This window comes from Schistocerca serialis, chromosome 2 (genome assembly GCF_023864345.2).
Source record: "Schistocerca serialis cubense isolate TAMUIC-IGC-003099 chromosome 2, iqSchSeri2.2, whole genome shotgun sequence".
Lineage (NCBI taxonomy): Eukaryota > Metazoa > Arthropoda > Insecta > Orthoptera > Acrididae > Schistocerca > Schistocerca serialis.
This window is the reverse complement of record NC_064639.1, coordinates 221,247,780-221,267,884: the sequence shown is the minus strand read 5'-3', so window position 1 is coordinate 221,267,884 and position 20,105 is coordinate 221,247,780. Positions and strand designations below refer to the sequence as shown.

The 20,105-nt window shown below is 39.5% G+C and overlaps 1 protein-coding gene across 2 annotated transcripts in view; it reads left to right on the top strand.

The window, feature by feature from the left end:
* LOC126456965 (GPALPP motifs-containing protein 1) overlaps positions 1–20,105 on the top strand; it is a 73,683-nt gene that overhangs the window by 41,654 nt on the left and 11,924 nt on the right. The gene's annotated exons all lie outside the window — the stretch shown is intronic.

Sequence of the window (20,105 nt, the reverse complement as noted above, 5' to 3'; positions counted from 1 at the left end):
CCTTGGAATACAACAACCCAATGAAACTACTGTATCCCTCAGCAAATTTTTCTGCTCCCCATTCATAATCTCCAGATTCTGTTTTTCCCACCTGTTCCACATGCCATCAATCCAAAAGCTGCTGCTATCACCCAGTCCCACCCCCTCCCAGATATAAAGAGCACAAAACTCAAAGTGGCGATGTAGTTTTTAAACTATCTATTAAAAACTTAAATTGCACAGGAGTTTGTCCTGTCAGAGGCTTCACGGTCCTACATCCAGTTTCAATGATACTACATTACTCAGTAGGTATCTACTTGCATTCACCTTGTTCACAAGTGGAAATGCTTCTTTGACGTCCATCTTGCTGATTATAACTAAGTGAGTGTGTGCATAGGTCCAAACTTCACAATACCTATTCCAACCTAGTCATTCATAGTGGTGTGGTGCAGCCATCTACATCCTTCGTAACTAGGAACCTGGAAAAAGTAGCTCTTATTTTTGGTAAAATTTGCATCTGTTTTTTCCCAAACAAACAACACTCAACAGAAAGCATTCAGGGACAGCTACTGTGCAATTGCTTGTTGAGCTTAGCAGAGTATTTTTAATAACATAGTTCAGGCCTGACCTGTAGTGATATTCGTTGCAACCACAGTTCAAAACATCCACACCTAATTTGCCATAATGCGACGTCCCAAGGCCGAGTACTATGTTGGTTGCATTGTGTTGTTTGTATCTTAAACAGACCTTTCAACTGCCCACAGTCGGCATAGCACCAGATCATTGAGTGCTTCGATACATTGTTGCGTTGATACACTTTTTATTTGCAGTTTCTTACATACATTATCTTTTCAAACTGGGCTTTGCCAGATGGTGTACAGTACCAGTAACTGATAATTGGTTACAGTTCTGATATTTGTATGCAGGAAATAAATCTATTTCAAACTATCTCTGATAAAGTAGTTCAACTGGATGCAAATCACTAAGAAATAGCATCAATTAAGTAATTTCTCATTTTTGCATTTTGAAGCATAATTTGCACATATTTTGCATTTATCACAAATATGAATTTTCTGGTCCATACTCGTAACAGAAAATTACCCAACTATCCTTCCTGCAGACAAAGGTTTCAACACTGCCGAACAACAGTGGTTACTCTTAAGTCACTGGTACTTATAAGGCTTGCTGCAGGAATGCCATTCCACAAGTTCGGCGTGATCTGTAATATCTATTTAAATTCTTATATCAGCTAAGAATATTTCACCTAAATCCTTTTCCTTTCTCACCACCATCAGTTTCCATACCTCTTTTTCTATGTGCTTTCCAAAATACAAAGAGTTATAGCTACATTAGTCATCCCGATGCTGCTCATTACTGTAATTTTTGCCTTAGTTGACAGAGATCTTGAGCGAGAACAATTGTTGCATCCTGCCTTCCCATAGTAAAAATTCCTACTACATCTCCATTGCCTCTTCAGTTACTGTTGATGCCATTCCTAATGCACCAACATACTTCATGCTCATGCTTTTGCTGCTACTGTTCATTAGTATCTTTCCTTCAAACAGTTGGTGATTGTCTTTTCTCATACCCACGTTCATATTCCATGCAGAATTTTCGCCAACCAAACACATTGTGAATGATGTTTGCAAATGCTTAAAATACTTGAACTTTCTAGTTATGTTGAATGTAAAAATTAATGTATGTTTACTTTTATAAGAAATTCGGTAATAAGCTCAGCTAAGCATCTGGGTAGCAATAATAACAGGAAGTTGCCTGACTGTTTCTATGTGAAGAAAGATAAAGAGCACAAGGAAAGTGAGCAGTTGTTTTAATATTCCCAATATAAAATCTGAGCAATGGAAAATTCAGAATGGAATGACCACAGTATCATGAAATGAATACATTGCTACTCACCCTATAGTGGAGACTTTGAGGCCAGACTCAGCGGTCAGAGACAGTGGTTGTGTGTGTGTGTGTGTGTGTGTGTGTGTGTGTGTGTGTGTGTGTGTGTGTGTGTGTTTTCTACTTTAGAAGAAGACCTTTTGGCCAAAAGATCAAATGTATAGCAGTGTTTTTGTTGTGCCTGTCAGCGACTCAGTGTCTTATCTGTATGATGAGTGGCAATCTATCCTTTTCTTTGTCAGTGTAAAATCTGAATTTTCATTAGCTACAATGCATCTAATTTGCAGGACTCTCAACTTGCCCGTGTAAAAAAAAAAAAAAAAAAAAAAAAGAATGAAAGAAAATCACTTGAGCTTATATTTGTTCAATATTTTATGCTACTTAGATAAGACTCCAGACATGTATTTTTTTTACTAGGAAATATCCATAAATTGTTTTCCAGAGAAATCAATCAAATAAATGTGGTGATCTATTTGAAAGTGGCATGCCTTTATTGTGTATTTCTGGTAATGACAGTGTAATTGGTTTGACAGTTTGTATTTAACATACCCTATGTAAGGGTATATTAAAGAAGCAGTAAATGCTTTGTAATTAATACGCCCTTTGGATTATGAGAATTGTTGACTTTGGATTTTCTGTTTCATTCTGGTGGGTAATATACGATGGCTGTTCATAAAGTAACCTTTTTTAAAAATGTGAGTGAAGTTATGGAGTTCGTTTTACAATTCTATGAATGTACACACTCTGATTTATTTTTCCAGCCACATTGAGTCATTTGTCATAGTGATTGAAGAGGGTAGAAGGTCTGCAATTATCGAGTTCTGCTGCTTTCAACTCAACCCAACTATACCACTGTTCACCATTGCCAAAGTGCTCTGAACCAAGCCACTTCTTCATTTGCATGACGAAATGATAATTGCTAGGTGCCAAATCATGGCTACAGGAAGGCTGATCCAATACTTGCCATTTTAACACTCACATTTTTTTTCGTGGTACTGTCTGCACAAACTAAGTTGACGCACTGTGTGGTGGCTGATGGGAACAGCCATACATTGGGAAATACCTTTACACTCCCATCAGCCACAGTGCCAAGTGTCATCTTAGTTGGCTTAGATAGTACTTTGCGCTGTATGCAGGCAGGCATTGTCATGCAGGAAAATCATGCCAGAGTTCAACATGCCACGACATATGATCTGAATGGTCGTTCTTGAGTTTGTCAGTGTGTTGCAGTAATTTTCAGCATTAATTGTGGTATATCTATGTAGGAACTCCGCTAGCAAAATTCGTAATCTGTCCCAGAAGACAGTACCATGAGTTTCCTGTTGGGAAGTGTTTGACGATGCTTTGTAGGTTCCAGTAACCTAATATGGCCCCACTGCATTGACTGAAGTTTTTGTTTTTGCATTCACATACTGCAGTCATGTCTCATTGCCTTCCACAATCTAGTCAAGAGAAGTTTCACTTTCTTTTTCATAACATACAAGAAAGGACTGTGCTGCTGCCATACACTGAGCCTTCTTCAGGGAGGAGTTTGTCACCTATCTGGCATTAAATTTGCAGTAGCCCAAATTTTCAGTAATCACTTTGTACAGAAAAGTACAACTAATCTGTTTCTCTTACCCTTTCATCAACCAATCAAATCAGATGTGCATTTGTGATACTCTGTCAACAAACTTTTCTCTTCATTATGGACACTGGAACATATGGCATCATTCGAAGAAATTTTGAGGTTGCAACCGGTCGTTGTCAGCTACACTCCATGATATTTCAACTGGACACATGTCAGTCATCCTCAGATGAGACATCGAAGATTGATGCAGACTTGCTCTGTTTTATATAGCATTGTGTGAGTATTGCGCACGTGCATCAAAATCATGTGGACCCACGGAACTGCCACCTGGTGGCAGTAGACTCGCTTGTGGAACTGGAGACTGCAGCTGTCCTCAGAGTTCCACTTGCTGCAGCTGTTGGTGTACTCTGTCATCTTCGATTTGAGCAAATCATGGAGATGATAGGATTCCATGCAGTATCCAGCTGGCAGCCGCTGTCATGGTTCATCAGATTTTCCACCATGCATATTTCCATGGATTCTTTAATAATGGAATCCCAAAACAGTGTTGCTGTAGCCAAAATTATTGTTTTATTGAACTCCATTGAGTGTCTGGTGAAGAAGCAGTGTTCGGGGATTGCAGACTTGTGTGATTGCAAAAGGCGAGTCCAGCATTGGTGTTTGGTGCAGTGTTCTTCCACAGTATGCATGGTTAGACCTGTGTAAGCCATACCGCACTGGCAATGTATTTTGTAAATTCCAGCCTTCCACAATAACAAATTGTCATGCCAGCAGGTCGACAACCTTTTATGGTGGTTGAAAAGCAACTTTCACCCGAAACTTATGGTGGATTCTTGCTGTTTTAAACAAAATATTGCCAGCAAAGGAAAGAAAAGCTAGAGATTTTGCCAGTGTGCTCTCCTCTCCATCCATTTCCTGGCACTTGGTAGTAACTGATAGTGCCCTGTTAATCTGCCCGGTAGGATATCCATTTTCCCTGAACACTGCCTTTAGATGGATAAGCTCTTAAGCAAACTATCTGCATTTGAGACTGTGAGCTCTGTGTACAGGTATTTTAAGTACAGTAATAGTTAGCAATGGGTGATGACAACTAGATGATTAAATACAAGGCGGTATATGTGTGCTTACAATGAACTGAATACCTCAGAGAGCCATCATTCTTCCCTGCAACCAAAATGCCCAGGAAAGGCAGACAACCGTCTTTCTCTAACTTAGGGCTTCCCAACCTTTTCAGCTGGCGGAGCCCTTCTTCAGTCGAAAATCCATGGCGGACCCCTAGACAGTCAAGAGCACAGTAATTTTAAATTTCAGAGCGAAACCCATGGGAACTGAAAGCTTCTTAATGCAAGTGCCATGTTCCCAATGACCCCCCCCCCCCCCCCCCCCCCCCCCCCCGAAGTATCAATAGTCTTTGGTTTAGAGATGAATGAAAACAAAAAGGTCATCAGTCCCTAGTCTTACACACTATTAACCTAAGTTTAACTTCCACTAAGGACCAACCACACACACACACACACACACACACACACGCCCCAGGGACGACTCGAACCTGCAGCCGTGCAATCCACGATGACATGGCGCCTTAGACTGCGGTGCCATTCCGCGCCGCGGTGTAGGAAAGAGGCAGACCCATGATTCGGGATACAAACACATCATGAAAGAAAAGAGGCCAAGGAATTGTCTTTAAAGGACTATTGTGACATATGTTGTGCAATGTGTGGGAATACATTCACCCAGTTTACATGCGTTTCCAAAACCGTATTTCGTAAGCCGATGTCCCAGTTCCACTTTTGGTTGGTCAGGTAAACACTTCAAAATCAATTCTGGAACTCTGCTTTTATAAAGCCGATTTCCAGTTCCACAATTGGTTTTCATGCCCATGTAAACAGCTCGGAAAGTCTAGTTATTTTTACGTCTTTGCGTATCTACTGAACGGCAGCTGTCAGTCCATAGCCGGCAGCTAGCAGGCAGCGTTACAACAGTGTTACTGTCAGTTGGTAGCTGGCAACTGGCCAGCGGCGTGGCAACAGTTTAGCTACAGCTGACAACTTCAACTACTACTTGGACACTATATTGTGGCAGTCAGCCTCGACTGTAAACAAATTAGGAAAACAAACAAACAGACTCTCTTATTTCTATATAAGAAGACAAAGCATTTCACAGAACATAAGACTTTTTTTCTCAAAGAAAACAATTCTGGCAGAGGAGGTTTACCTTTTACAAGGTGGCACGTGAAAAGTCTTCATTTGTTTACGCTCGCAGGCAGTTGCCACAGTATAGTGTCAGAGTAATAGCAAGTAATTGTAATTGAAGTATAGACAGGCCATATTTTTAACTGAGAGGAGGGAATATATTATAAAGAAAAGAAATTAGCTTTAGAGATCATATTAATTTTCGTAACAAAAATATCAATACCAACAGAATTCAATTAATAATTATTTTGTAAATTATAGAAACAAAATTCCTACAGAGTTATAGTTCAGATACGTTCACCGAGCATCTAAGAAGAAAAATTCTTTCTTCTTTACTATAGTTTTGTCTGTAAGAATAATAATGGAATCCTAATGCGATGGTTGAGGGTGCTTCTGCTGACAATTTTGAAAAGTTGGGTTCAGTTCTTGACAACTGGAGGTGGATGTCTGGTTCCGCATCTAGACAGCTTTGGTACTTAGTTTTGTGGGCAAGCCGGCCGGAGTGGCCGAGCGGTTAAAGGCGCTACAGTCTGGAACCGCATGACCGCTACGGTCGCAGGTTCGAATCCTGCCTCGGGCATGGATGTGTGTGATGTCCTTAGGTTAGTTAGGTTTAAGTAGTTCTAAGTTCTAGGGGACTTATGACCACAGCAGTTGAGTCCCATAGTGCTCAGAGCCATTTGAACCATTTTGTGGGCAGCATAGATCGAGAACCCAGATTCACACATGTATGTTGTGGCAAACGTAAGAAGTACAGCCTTTTCAACAAGGAAGTAGTATTTCTTGTTATCCAAACAGATCCAAAAGTGTGAGTAACCGTCAATGTCAAAACTTGATTTCAAGGTAGGGTCTGTGGCAATTTCTATCAACAACCCATATAGAGTGTTCGGCTTCTTGGATACAGTGAATGGGTTGACCACACATTCGTATTTCTGCAGCTTCTCATCTTCAGCTGTTGGGAAATAATGCTCCAACAATGACATCAAGCTACGGAGATGTTCCAGGATTTGATGAAACAAATTCTTCCCAAGCGCCAATGTTTTGTTCTTCAAAAACTCCTTGAGAAGAGGAAAACACTCGACCTCCCCCTCCTCGACACTCTCTGTTCAAAAATTGATTTTCCTCTTGAATGCTTGAACTTTGTAGATAGCAGTGACCTTTGTTTCACTTTGCCCTTGGAGTGAAATATTCATTTTGTTCATTTTGGAGAAAATATCTGACAAATATGCAAGTATACACTGCCAATTTTCGTCATTAATAAGGTCTGCTAATTTGGTGTTATGCTCCAAAAGGAAAGATAAGACTTCCAGTCTTAATTCGTACAACTGATAGAGTGCATTCCCACGTGAGCGCCACCTCACTTCTGTGTGGAGAAGCAGGGAACGATGAAGGCTTCCCATATCTTCACACAGTACTCTGAAAAGTCTTGACTTCAACGGTCTTGATTTTATGTAGTTAATGATTTGAATGGATTCGTCTAAAACTTTCTTGAACGAAACAGACATTTGTTTCGTAGCTAAAGTGTATCTGTGGACAGCACAATGACTACTGCTGCAATTCTTGGCATTTTCTTTTATTTTCGTTATTGCTCCAACTATAGGACCCGTCATAGCTTTTGCACCATCTGTGTACATCTATGCAATTAGACCATGAAACTTCGTTAGTCCTTAAAAAATCATCCAATACACAGAATATTTCAGCACCTGTTGTGTTGGCAGGTAGTGGTCTGTACAATAAGAGGTCCTCCTCAAAACATCCAGAATATTCATAATGGACAAAAGCCAATAAAATCACTAATCTTGCAACATCAGTGGATTCATCTATCCGCGGAGAAAATAAATTGTGTCGGATGAGAGAAACAAGAGTGTCTTTCACATGACATGTCAACAACGCGTCTCTTGACAGTATTGTTTGATAATGGCACCGAAGATACAAGTTTTACTGCCTTTTCGTCTAGCATGCAAGAAACAATATCATTAACACACTGCTTTATGAGATTTTCTGCAATGGTATGAGCTTTGCCTGTTTGTCACTCGATAACTAACCAAGAAAGAAGCTTTTAATGAATTTTCGTTAGCTGTTTTTGCATGAGTTTTCATGCAATGCTGAGAAGCAGCTAGTTCAGCACTCTTCCTTTTGAAAAAATCGATGTCTTTAGCCTGGAACTCCGGGTGAGTACCTTCAAAATGATGGCGCAATTTAACTGGAACCATTGAACTGTCCGGAAGGACTCGGGCACAAATTACACACTGAGCTTTACCCTCCTTTGTCTCCATAAAGCCCATTTCTAAATAGCTTTCGTTGTACTTACGCTTCTTGGTTATTCCACTTCTTACAGGATATTGCAACCAATGGAGTTTTTGCAGCGTTTTCGCATAATAAATCCGGCTGTGGAGCTTCTTGTGATTGTTCTTCCTTTGGCCGTCCTCCCTCCTCATTCATTTCAACTGGAAACTTCCCTTGTTGTGAACGCGATGGAGAAACTGCACCCTTCTTCAGTGATCCTGGCTTCAGCCACCGATCCATGTTAGACTGGTCAGAAATCGACTTATGAAATAGGTAGTGCACTGACAAAGCAAGTTTAACATTTAATGATGCCAGGGGCTGCAAACGTGCCAGCGAGCGCTGTGATTGGTCAACGATGCTCGCTCCATGCATGCGTAAAAGGTTTCAGCGCACCTAGCGCCGTGAGCCGGCCCGCAAACGACCCCCATATTGTTGCGAAACAGTTGATCAGGGAAGCCGCATTCTCCGGCACTAAACTGTGTAAGCATTCTCACTTAGGAACCGCAAAGGCTGCTTGGGAATACAACCTGCAGTAAAAGTACACACGTTTTACACATGAAAAAAATAGTGATGAATTTGATTTTCACATTTTTATTCAATAATTTTACTCATTATTTTACACGATTTGGTGAAAGGTGGCCGCAGACCCCCTAGAAAGAGCCGGCGGACTCCTAAGGGATCCACGGACCACACATTGGGAAGCCCTGCTCTAATTCCATAGTGAATCGTATGTTCTTATGTGTGAAGATGAGGTTATGTAAAAACTCTTTTAATTGATATTCTCCATGAGGCCACACTACAAAAAAAAAGTCATCCACATATCTCCAAGGGCTACTGATTCAAGTACTCTCTCCTCAAAGAACTCCATACAAAGGTTGGCTGACAGGGAGTCAGAGGGCTAACTGTGGTGGTACTGCCAGTCTGCTCAAAATATTCATGGTTGAACAAGAAAAAGACTGAGGGAAGAGTATGCTGGAAGAAAGCAGTGATGTCTACCTGAAACTTATTACCAATTAGTGACAAAGAATCTGTGAGAGGGACCTTAGTAAAAAGAGACACTACATCAAAGCTGATCAAACAGTGTGAACTCCATAGATGTAGAGCCCCTGTCTGTTGATAAAATCAGATGTTTCATACATGATGTGAACATTTGCACACCAGTTGCCTTAGCAAGGAAGTAAGATGTTGGGCTGATTTGTATTTGGGGGCTCCAATATTTCTTACTATTGGCCATAAGACCTTTATTAATTTTAAGAAGGCCATACAGTCATGGTGGTGCACAGCCATGTGGTCTTAATATCCTGATGGCCCTTAGAAGTAATGCAGAAGAATTCAGGAGTGCAGAAGTCTTCCATTGCACAAGACGTGTAGGATCGTAATCAATTTCCTAGGTGTAGAATCGCTTAGTGGACCATATATCTTATCAACATACACACTGTAAAGTAACAACACTGTTGAATTATCTTTATCAGCCTTCAGTAACAGTGTGTCAGAATCCTCTTGTAGGTTTTGTAGTACAGCCCTTTTTGCGGAGGTTAAATTACTGCATTGAGGAGTAGCTTTCAAAAGAGCATGACAAATTTCCCTAATTATTTCTTCAACAGCTTGCAGCAAACCCAAAATCTCTTCAAACACTCAATTCACTGGGAAATTTCTAAAATTCTCATACAGCCCCATTATACTACAATACCTTCACTCATTACATTTGGCCCATAAACTTCACAAAGTTAGCGATGCATCTCACTAGCTTTACAGTTTTTGCCACAAGAAATCTTACAGAATGTACATAACATCTGGCGATTACAGCAGGCATTTTGAAAACATGTGGCTCGGAGAGGAACAAAGACAAAACCTTTATTCTCCACTTCTCTCAGCATATTGGTTGAAAGTGCATTCCACTGCAAGAGTGGTGTACTGTATATGGGCAAGAGTGGTGTACTGTATATGGGCAGGGAAGGGGGGAGAAGGTTGTTACATATGCCTCATGATGACAGTGTGCAGGAGGTCGAGCGGTCAGGACTGGAGAGTGGGAATCCAGGGCTGCCGTTAAATGAAAGAACAGGAAATTATGTACAATAAAGAGAATATATTTCAGTGTATGGCATACAAGGGGCGCACCTAGGGTTGGAAGTTACCAGGTTCAGGCCAGTCTAGAAGGTAGAACAAATAATTGAAATGGGCAACGGAAGGGGAAGTGGTTCATGTTAACTTATGTTGGTGGCCGTACATGATAAGCAGAGCCAGAGGCTCTGCCTTCCAAAAAGATGTCTGTTCTACTTGAGGTCTGGTTTACAAGAGAGAGAGAGAGGCAACTGTGTTTCGCACCAGAGAACATTCCAGCATCCACACATGTGACCTGTATCCCATGCATGCTTTTGGCTAAAACCAGTGGCATGAATGTGCTAACAGTTTCAGCAGAGGTCTCTGGCGTCTCTTGTCAGCAGCTTTAACTGGACGGAACTGCCTCGGTTTTGAAAGACAGGCAACTTGTGTCACGTAGGCACAGCATAAGTTGCTCTAGGAGTAAACTTGTAAAGATTTGACTGGGCCTTTGAAATAAATTTTTTAAACCAATTCCGTAAAATATTCCTTGACTGGCTGCCACCATGTACAGTGGTGCTGCTAGCTCTACTATTACATACTATGTGAAAATGGAAGTTCCTGTAGGAATAGCCCTTGTAGTTCTGAATTGTGTGTTTTTTTCCGGATGCTGCTTGAAGTACAGCAAGTTCCCGAGTATCCTGATTAATGCATACTAAGACTGTATGGATAGCTCAAAAACAAGGCTAATCGAAAATATGTGCTTTTACTGGAAATTGCTTTTACTGTATTTACAAAACATGCTACATGTCACATTAGTAAATCCATTGCATTACTTATGTGTTACTCACTGGAAACAGTGGACTCCTTAGACATTTATCTCCTTAGGGAGAGGTCTAGGCAAACATACAGACAGGAAGTTGACTGCATTTATATTACAAGAGTAGTCTTCTCATTTCTGTAAAGAAGAAATGGGAAACAACAGAAAATATTTCAGGTGTATCTGACTGTGGGACTATGTTTCCCTCATCATCTTCTGTCAGTAAAACATGAGTCACATGCATAATAGTGTCGGAGTGTATATGCCCCAGGGTAACTGGGAAATCCAGGAAAAATCTGTGAGCTTTTTCATCAGGGAGAAATCCAGGAAACATCCAGGCATTTTTTTTAGAATTTTTCATTATTTTAGTTTTCTGTTAAATTTTTGTAATTAGCAGTTAAACATGAATGAGGGAATAACATCAATATAAAAATTTAGTTGCAAAGAAAATGCGCGAATTATAAGAAAATACAGTACGCACAACTGTCTGCTGACAGCAAAATGTGTCAAAGACTACGCAGTAATTCATAACTACAAAGTGCTTTCAATGAGTCTTTCTCATGGGCCTCTTCTCAATGAGTGTGATACCACAACTGTTCACATTTCTAACAGTTTGCAGGATATATTGCGAATGGTGGTTTTGAGAGACATTACTTTCAAAGTAAATTTCGTTTTATGCAAGATGAATTTTGTTATGGGTGAGAATGTGTGATGAATTTCTTAAATCGTGTAGCATTGGACTTCCATTCAGAACTTACACTAAGGACCAGCCACTCAGAAAAATTTTGAGCACCAAAGTCCAGCCATTTGTGCCATTATTTAAAATCTTACTGGCACATTTGTGTGATATATCTTAAAGGGTAATACAGTCTAAAGAAGACAAAGTTTCAATGTTAGTTTTTCAGATTTATTTCAGTTGTTTCATAGATTACAAATTATGCAATAAGGATGGCAGAAAGTGTAAAAAAAAAGTACAAAGCAGGTTCTAGGGCAGTTTCACAAATAATTGGGTTTTCTAAGGAAAAGTGAAATTTATAATTGTGCTTCGGAGAAATATTCAGCTGTTGAAATTTAAGCTGTGCACTTAGGATCCAACATAACCACACCCTTGGGGAAAAAACAGCAAAAAGTTTTTGATGACCGATATTGTAAGTGAAAGCTTAAGTTTTCTTGTAGTTATACTGTATGGATATTAATTTAAACCAGTAACTTTTCCTCCCTGTGTGTTCATGCTGCTTAACAATGATGTTATTAGTCGACTACATCACATGTCCTATGCCCTTAAGGGGGGTAGGACGTCAAACGGGCCGACTTGGAGCAGGAGAGGCACCACAGGACATTTCAATTTCCAGTGTCTATAATTTTATAAATAAATTCATAAAACTTTGTCAGTATGACCAGGAAGGATTCAGAATTCACACTTATAGCAGTGGAAGTTCTAAAACATAACGAAGTAATTTTTTTTACGTGCGAAATTTCATCATTTTTTTCACTTACTAATGGCAGCATTTGTTGCTATAGGTACACTTTTCTTCATAAGTAAGAGAGATTCTTCGATGAATTTTGCATAGCATACAAACCATACTTACAGGTGTATGAAACTCTAGAATTTTCCAAATCTATTAAAAACTGTGGTAAAAATTGAGGTAATTAACTATAAAATTTGTGTTTTTTCTAAACATGAAGTTTAAAATATAACAGTTAATTTGTTTTTTCATAAATTAAATAAATTCTAGAGTTTCATACACCTGTGAGTATGGTATGTGTGCTGTGCAAAATTAATCGAAGAATCTCTTTAACTTATGAAGAAAAGTGTACCTATAGCAACAAATGCAGCCATTAGTAAGTGAAAAAATAATGAAATTTCACACGTAAAAAAAAAAAAAAAAAATTATTTTGTTATGTTTTCGAACTTCCACTGCAATGAGTGTGAATCTTGAATCCTTCCTGGTGAGGCTGACAAAGTTTGATGAATTTATTTGTAAAAGTATAGACAGTGAAAATTAAAATGTCCTGTGGTGCCTCTCCTGCTCCAAGTCAGCCCGTTTGACGTCCTATCCCCCTTAATATCTGCTGATGAAATCACGTGGCATGAGTTATGATTGGCTGACAAAAGTTCATCGCAGTCTCAATTTCAGTGCTTAGAAAGCTACTGTTCTGCACTGGATTTGGAATTCATGTTTATACCTTTGTGATACAAAAATATGCATTGTAAATGTTGCCCTGCATCAATGGCCTTTCAAATTGCAGTGTTTTTTTTTGCTGGGTTTCATTTGCATAATATCGGGAATTTCTGTGGTGGTGTATAAAGCCTTCACCCTTCAAAGGATTGATCAGTTTACCACTCTGAGGGAAAGTATATCATCATTTAACACAGAAAAAGATGTGCTTTCATGAGGGGCATAGTGTATTTTGACCTGGGAAGAAGTGTATTTTCACCTGAGAAAAAGTGAATTTTTAACAGGGAAATCAGGGGAAAATCTGAGATTTTTTTTTAATTGTCCGTGTCTACACCCTGAGTGTATTTTAAACAAAAGTATTCATTGTAATTAATACAAAAACTTAAAACAGCAAATTAGGCATTGAACATCTGCAAACTACATAATCCGTTTTCAGATAATCAGGACCTTTCAGTACATTGTTGCTTAAATTACCTTGTGGGTGGAAGAAAGTAAGTTCTATGTCCTCTCCCCCCACCCCCACCTCCCTCCCTCCCCCCACCCTCCGATCCCCATATTATGTAGGAAAAGTTCAACTGAGATCATTGTAAAACTGTTGTAGGGTTTATGTAATGATGATGATGATGATGCCTTAATTAACTCTTGATGTATAAGTTGTTTTCTTTACTTCATATAAGCTCAGTTGTCATGTAATATATTTCAGTGGGTTGGTGAATTTTATAAAATACATGAATGATGCAAGTGTTTGCAACATCTGTAGTCACCTTTCTTGCTTACGAGGTGTAGATATACAGGGTGTTTTCTTAAGAAGTATGGAAATACAGGGTGTCTGTAAAGTCCTGTTATCATTTTAAAACATCATAACTTTGAAACTATTACAGATGGAGTATTGTGGTTTGTTGTAAAACATATAGTGGCTTTCAGTGCCGTACATTCGTTAAGCCTATTGAAGGCCACAAAAATAATGGCAAAAAACACTGACCCAATTAAGAAGCATACATGTATGGTGTACAGTAATCAAGTAATCAGGGACCAGAAAGAAAAGGAAATGAGGCTGGACACTGCTTCAAAAAAGAAAAGTTATTCAGCAGGACTGCATGCTGAAGCGCAGTTTGCTGGTTCAAAATGCCAGACGGATCACAGCAAATGCTGCGGATGATTTCTATTTCTTCTAATGCTGCAGTTTGTGTTTATATTTGAAATGGAATGGTTATGATCCTTCAGGTGGTTAGTGAGAGCAGATTTGGAACTGCTAAGATCCTAATGCTCTCTGAACCATATGTTAAAGGAGTGACCAGTTTGGCCTATGTATGTGGAAGGGCACCCACTACACTGGATGCCATAGACGCCCGATTGTACTTAGCGATTGTCTTCTCTGGTTTCGTGGTGCTTCAATAGGTGCCTGACCTTATGTGGGTTGTAGAAGGGGGGTATAACCCCACATTTTCTAAGCCATTTGCCAATCCTGTCAGATATAACACCTACATACGGGACCCTGTTTAGTGTTATTGTAATCCCGTACATATCTTCGGAAGCACCTTTCGATTGCATTTGGTGATGAAAAACATCAATGTCATTTGGCTGGAAGCCATTAGCATATGCTATGAATTTAATGGTATCCAAATCGCTGGTAATTTTGTTTTGAGAGAGAGACTCTGGCAGCACGGTAAAGCACAACATGAAGAGCTGCCATTTTTTCTTGCTTTGGGTGAACTGAAGAGCAATGAATAATAGAACTAGTTGTAGTTGGTTTTCTAAATATGTTACAGTGAACATTACTGTCCTGTAACGAAATTTCCAGATCTAAAAATGGGAGTGTATCGTACACTGAATCTTGGGGTGCATTTTGTTAAAGTCAAATTGAAAAAGTTGCAGCTGGGTGTCGGTCCCGTTATATAAAGTATGATGTCATCGACATATCTTTTGTAGCATACTTTTCTTTGAAGGAGTTGTGGGTGGGTTGTAAAAAACTGATGTTCAGTGTGATTGATGTAAATATTAGCTATTGTTCTGGCAGTGGGGGATCCCATGGCTAACCTGTCAGTTCGTCCATATATGGTGTCTTTGAAGACAAGGTAATTATGGTCCGGGACAATTCTGAGAAAATGAAGGAATTCATTAATTTTTTATGAATCTAGATGAGAGAACATCCGTAAGTTGGATTCAATAATAGGAATCACCTCTTTAATGGGGATATTCGATGTCGAGACTTGCTAGACTCATATCACTGGTTACATTACGTGTTTGAGGTGTATAATTAACTCCTCTCTGTTCTTGGTGCCATGACCACCATGGAAAAAATAATGCTTACTGAGGAAACTTTTGCGATTCCTTAGCCAATAAGTAATTTGGGGCATTAATAACATTCATAATTGGCCTTAAAGGAGAGGAGACTGTGGCTTATGAAGCTTCACAACGCCCCTGAAAGTGGGTGCAGCGTTTATACGACCCGGGAGATCCGGGAAAAACCCGGGAATTTTTTCATCTGGGAAAAACCCGGGAATTGTTTAGAATTCCAGGAATTTTTCATTGTTTTAGTTTTCAGTTAAATTTTTGTGATTTTGACTGGTAAGAACCAATACTCTAACAAAGAATATGACTGTATCCCGCTACTGCAGAATAATACTGCAGTAACAAAACATGGAAAAAGAGGGGAGGGGGGGTGGGGGGGGGTGGGGGGGAACCCTTAAGTTGCAAAGGAAATGCGCCATATACAACTACTAAACAGTGTTCATACAATCGTCTGCCAATAGCAAAGTGTGTCAAAGTCTTTAGGAAGACTATGCAATGCTTTATAACAACAAATTGCCTCCGATGAGCGTGGTGTGACAACTGCTTAAATTAGATTTGTTTGAGCTGTTGCACGCGGGCTCTTGAGCAGGCGCAGTTGAGTCGCGTACGAGTAGTACCTTCTCCCGCTTTTGGTTAAGAGTAGTGGCGCGATTGCCCCGGTTCAGGAATATAGTGAATCTGGGGCTGATGCACAGAGCAGTCTGAGTTGTGGTGGGGAGGTGGGGAGTCTCCACGTGACCTATGTTTACATTCAGTGATTTTGTTGTTTCCTCTTCGTTTATTGCTCTCACGTTAAATGATAAAATGGATTTTTGTGGCCGGGAGCTATCAAATGAATTAAAATATGTTCGCATAATTACGGAAGGCTAAAATATGTTATTAGTTTCAGATTTTATTTCCACCTTTCTGACAGAGCAATGAAGTAATTTTTGCCAGTTTGCTTAAGAGATTTGGCTTAAAATTAATCTTTTCTGCTGAGGCAGTCAATTTATTTGAAACGAAGTGTTTAATTTCACACTATTGGCTAGTTTCAACTGTTCACTACATTTCAAGTGCATGTACGGCATTATGCCATAATAAATAACCAAACATGAGATAATGCAGTACTGGTACTCCAAGAAAATTTACATAAGAATGTGCATTTGAAGCTGAATTATGGGTTTTAGTATGGTTCGTGAAATTCCAATGCTCTTGAAGTATCGTCTGATGTCTTCTTTCTTTTATGACATGTGTAAGATCTGATGTAAAATGTTTTACACGTACGAACATATGAGCTTCCTGCGTCATTGTAGCTGCGCAAGTGCGGTGATGCCTATTATCTGGCGCTCTCTTGCAACTGCTGAAACGAACCTATTTCTAACAGGTCGCGGGAAAATATTGCAAATGGTGGTTTGAAAAGCGTTACATTCAAAGCAGATTTCCTTTTACGCAAGATGAACTATGTGGGAGAATGTACAATGTATTTCTTAAATCACAAAGCGTTTGACTCCCATTTAAAAATCAACTCTTTGAGGACGACCATTTAGAAGAATTTTGAGCCGAGAAGATCAGACATTTACGTCGTTTTACTGGCACATTTGTGTGATGTATCTTATAGTGTAACACGGGCAAAAAAGGTCAACATTATATGTGGAAGCTTAGCTTCTCTTCCAGCTTATTAATCTTCGAGACCAATATTATATTTGAATGGTATGTATATCAGTTTAAACAATTAACTTTTCTTATTTGTGTGTGTTCACGCTACTTAAGAATGATCTTGCTATTGGCTTACTACATCACGTGTCCTATGCTGCCATCAGCTGGCGAGACCACGTGACAGGAGCTATGACTGTCTTACAAAAGTGCATCGCAATCTCAATTTCAATGTTTCGGAAAGTAAAATGTAGTGTTTGGTGGAATTAAAATTTATACCTTCGTAATACGAAAACATGCAGTGTACATGTTGCTGCACATCAAAGGTCTTTCAAAACGTGTTTTTCCTCTCTTAGTTTCGTTTTCTAAAGTGCCGGGAAATTCTACTCCGGTATATAAAACCATAAACATTAAAAGGATTGATGAGTTATACAGTGCCGAGGAAAATATACTGTCACTTAACACGGAAAAAGTGTGTTTTCACCCGGGAGAAAGTGTATTTTTAACTGGGAAACCCGGGAAAAATCCAGGAATTTTTTTTCCTTGTCCACGTATACACTCTGTGGGTGTTCTTGGCTTCACCGATATTAAAGTTCTTTTACTAAATGGGGTGAATAACGCATCTGTTTCTTTAAGTGCCTTCTTAATTTCTGCGACGAACTTAGCTGTGGGGTTAAATGAGTATTTTTTGAGCTTAGGGCTGGAGGGGAAGTCTTGGCTTTTTGTATGTAGTCGGTCTTGTATAAAACTACTGATGTGTGGCCTTTGTCCACCCGCACAATTATGGCTTGGTTCTCCTGAAGCTTCCTGTTAATATCACGCAAAATGGATTGGTCCCGTGCGTGGACAAACTTCCTGTGGGGATCCCGATGTTTCTGATTTTTATGATTTATTGTGCCAAGTTCTAGTGCAACAGCTTTGTTCAGTTTTTGACAGATGGAGTTTTTTGTGGGGTTATCTGATTTAGCCGGTTCCAGGGCAACAATAGTATGGGTCACCAACAAAGAGGCCATATTTTGAGTAAATGGGGAACCAAGACTATGGGCTAACCCTTTATTTAGAAAACACATTTCCTCGTGATTAAAAACAATGCTCGTTTGGTTCTCAACCATATGGTAAAAATTAAAATTACATTTAGGAGCTACTTCTACCTCACCCCTAATCTTTCCAGCTTCCTGACATGAGAACTAGTAATATTATCCTTCAGACAACCAATGAGATGCGTAATATACGCATATGCATCGTCAAAAATTAAGTGGGTCAGTTCCTTAGAAAATTTGAGGTGCGTTACATAGGCTTTCTTATTTAAAAAATAATTTGTATTATATGCTTTGACATGCTGTAAGTCTCTCTGTAATTTTTTTAAAAGTAAAGTTACTTTCCTACTTTGAAAAAGACTATTAATGTGGAACAAGTGGGCGGATAGAAAATTTTGATACTAACAGAGGTACAAAAGTGGGTGGTAGGTGAAACATGTTGACTACCTCTGTGCTAAGGAGATCGTCTACATGATACTCTGCAATTCATACTTAAGTGTCTGGCAGAGGGTTCATTGAACCATATTCATGTTATATCTCTACCGTTCCATTCTCAAACAGCGTGCAGGAAAAGTGAACACTTAAATCTTTCCGTGTGAACTCTGATTTTTCTTATTTTATTACAATGTTTGTTTCTCCCTCTGTAGGTGGGAGTCAACAAAATATTTTTGCATTCAGAGGAGAGTGTTGGTGTAGCAACCTGTGTATGATTCCACACTTGGGATCTGGGCGTGGAGCTGTAAGCTGTACAAGGGAGTACCCCCCCCCCCCCCCCCCCCCCAAAAAAAAAAAAAAAAAAAAAAAAAACTGGAATTATTTTTTTAAAAGCTGTATATTTTCAAATTGTGTACAAAACAATCATATCCCCTTAAAAATACTCTCCATTACAAGTAACACATTTGTCTCACCGGTGCTTTCACTGTTCAAAACATTTTTTGTTGGTATCTTTAGAAACACCCGATAGCTCCCCCCTCGTTTTGCCTTGTCTTCTTCAGTGCTGTCAAATCAGTGTCCTTTCATGTTCCTTTTCATGCATGGAAATAAGAAAGTCACACAGAGCCGGGTCTGGTGAGTAAGGTATGTGGGGCAGTGATACCATGCCATTTTTAGCCAAAAACTAACAGAGGTGTATGTGTGTGCAGGTGCGTTGTCGTGCTGCGAGAACCAGTCTCCTGTCTGCCACAAATCGGGTCTTTTTTGATGAACACTGTTGCACAATTTTCTTAAAACTTCCAATTAAAACATTTGATTGATGATCTGACCTGGGGGAACAAACTCTGAATTTATTACGCCCTTGGCATCAAAAAACAAATAAGCATGTTTTGATGTTTGAATTGACTTGACGACTTTTTTTTGGACGGGGTGATGATGATGTCTTCCATTGGCTTGACTGTTGCTTCATTTCTGGGTCATAATGATAACAACATGACTCATCACCAGTAATGACTTTTGACAGAAAATCTGTATCAGTTTTAAGCTGTTGTTCCAAAGCACGATGTGTTTCAACCCGACGTTCCTTTTGATTGTCAGTCAGAACCCGAGGAACAAATGTGGCAGCAACCCTTTTCATTCCCAATATTCCATTAAAATTTGCTGAACCGAGTTCCTAGATGACCCACTAAGCTCTGACAGTTGACCAATTGTCTGTCGATGGTCTGTGAGCACAAGCTCTCGAATTTTTTCAATATTTTTGTCAATTCAGGCAGTCGATGGACATCCAGAATGAGATTTATCATCAATCAACGTGTCATTTTTAATTGCGTAAACCACTCGTATACTTGAGTTTTTCCCATAGCCTCATCTGAGTAAGTTGTTTTCAACATTAAAAGAGTTTCAGCTGCATTTTTACCAAGTAGAAAACAAAATTTCACCGATGCATGTTGTTCACTTAAACTTGCCTTCATAAAAAACTAAACAACAATAAAACAATGCTAGCAAAAACAATCAAAGCAGATGAACAGAACAGCCAGATTGACAACACAGTTGGCACTGAACTGGCAGTGAGTTGTGCTGTATACGCCTAGCGGCAGAAATGTGTACTGCACAAGTTCCACCCATGGCAATGTTATAATGTGCTACAGAAGATGCAAGATGCTAGCACCAGCAGAGGCCCCCACTCTTGGATGTGCGCGTAGCCTCTCTGTAGCACACACTACTGGCAGGCCGACAGCTTAT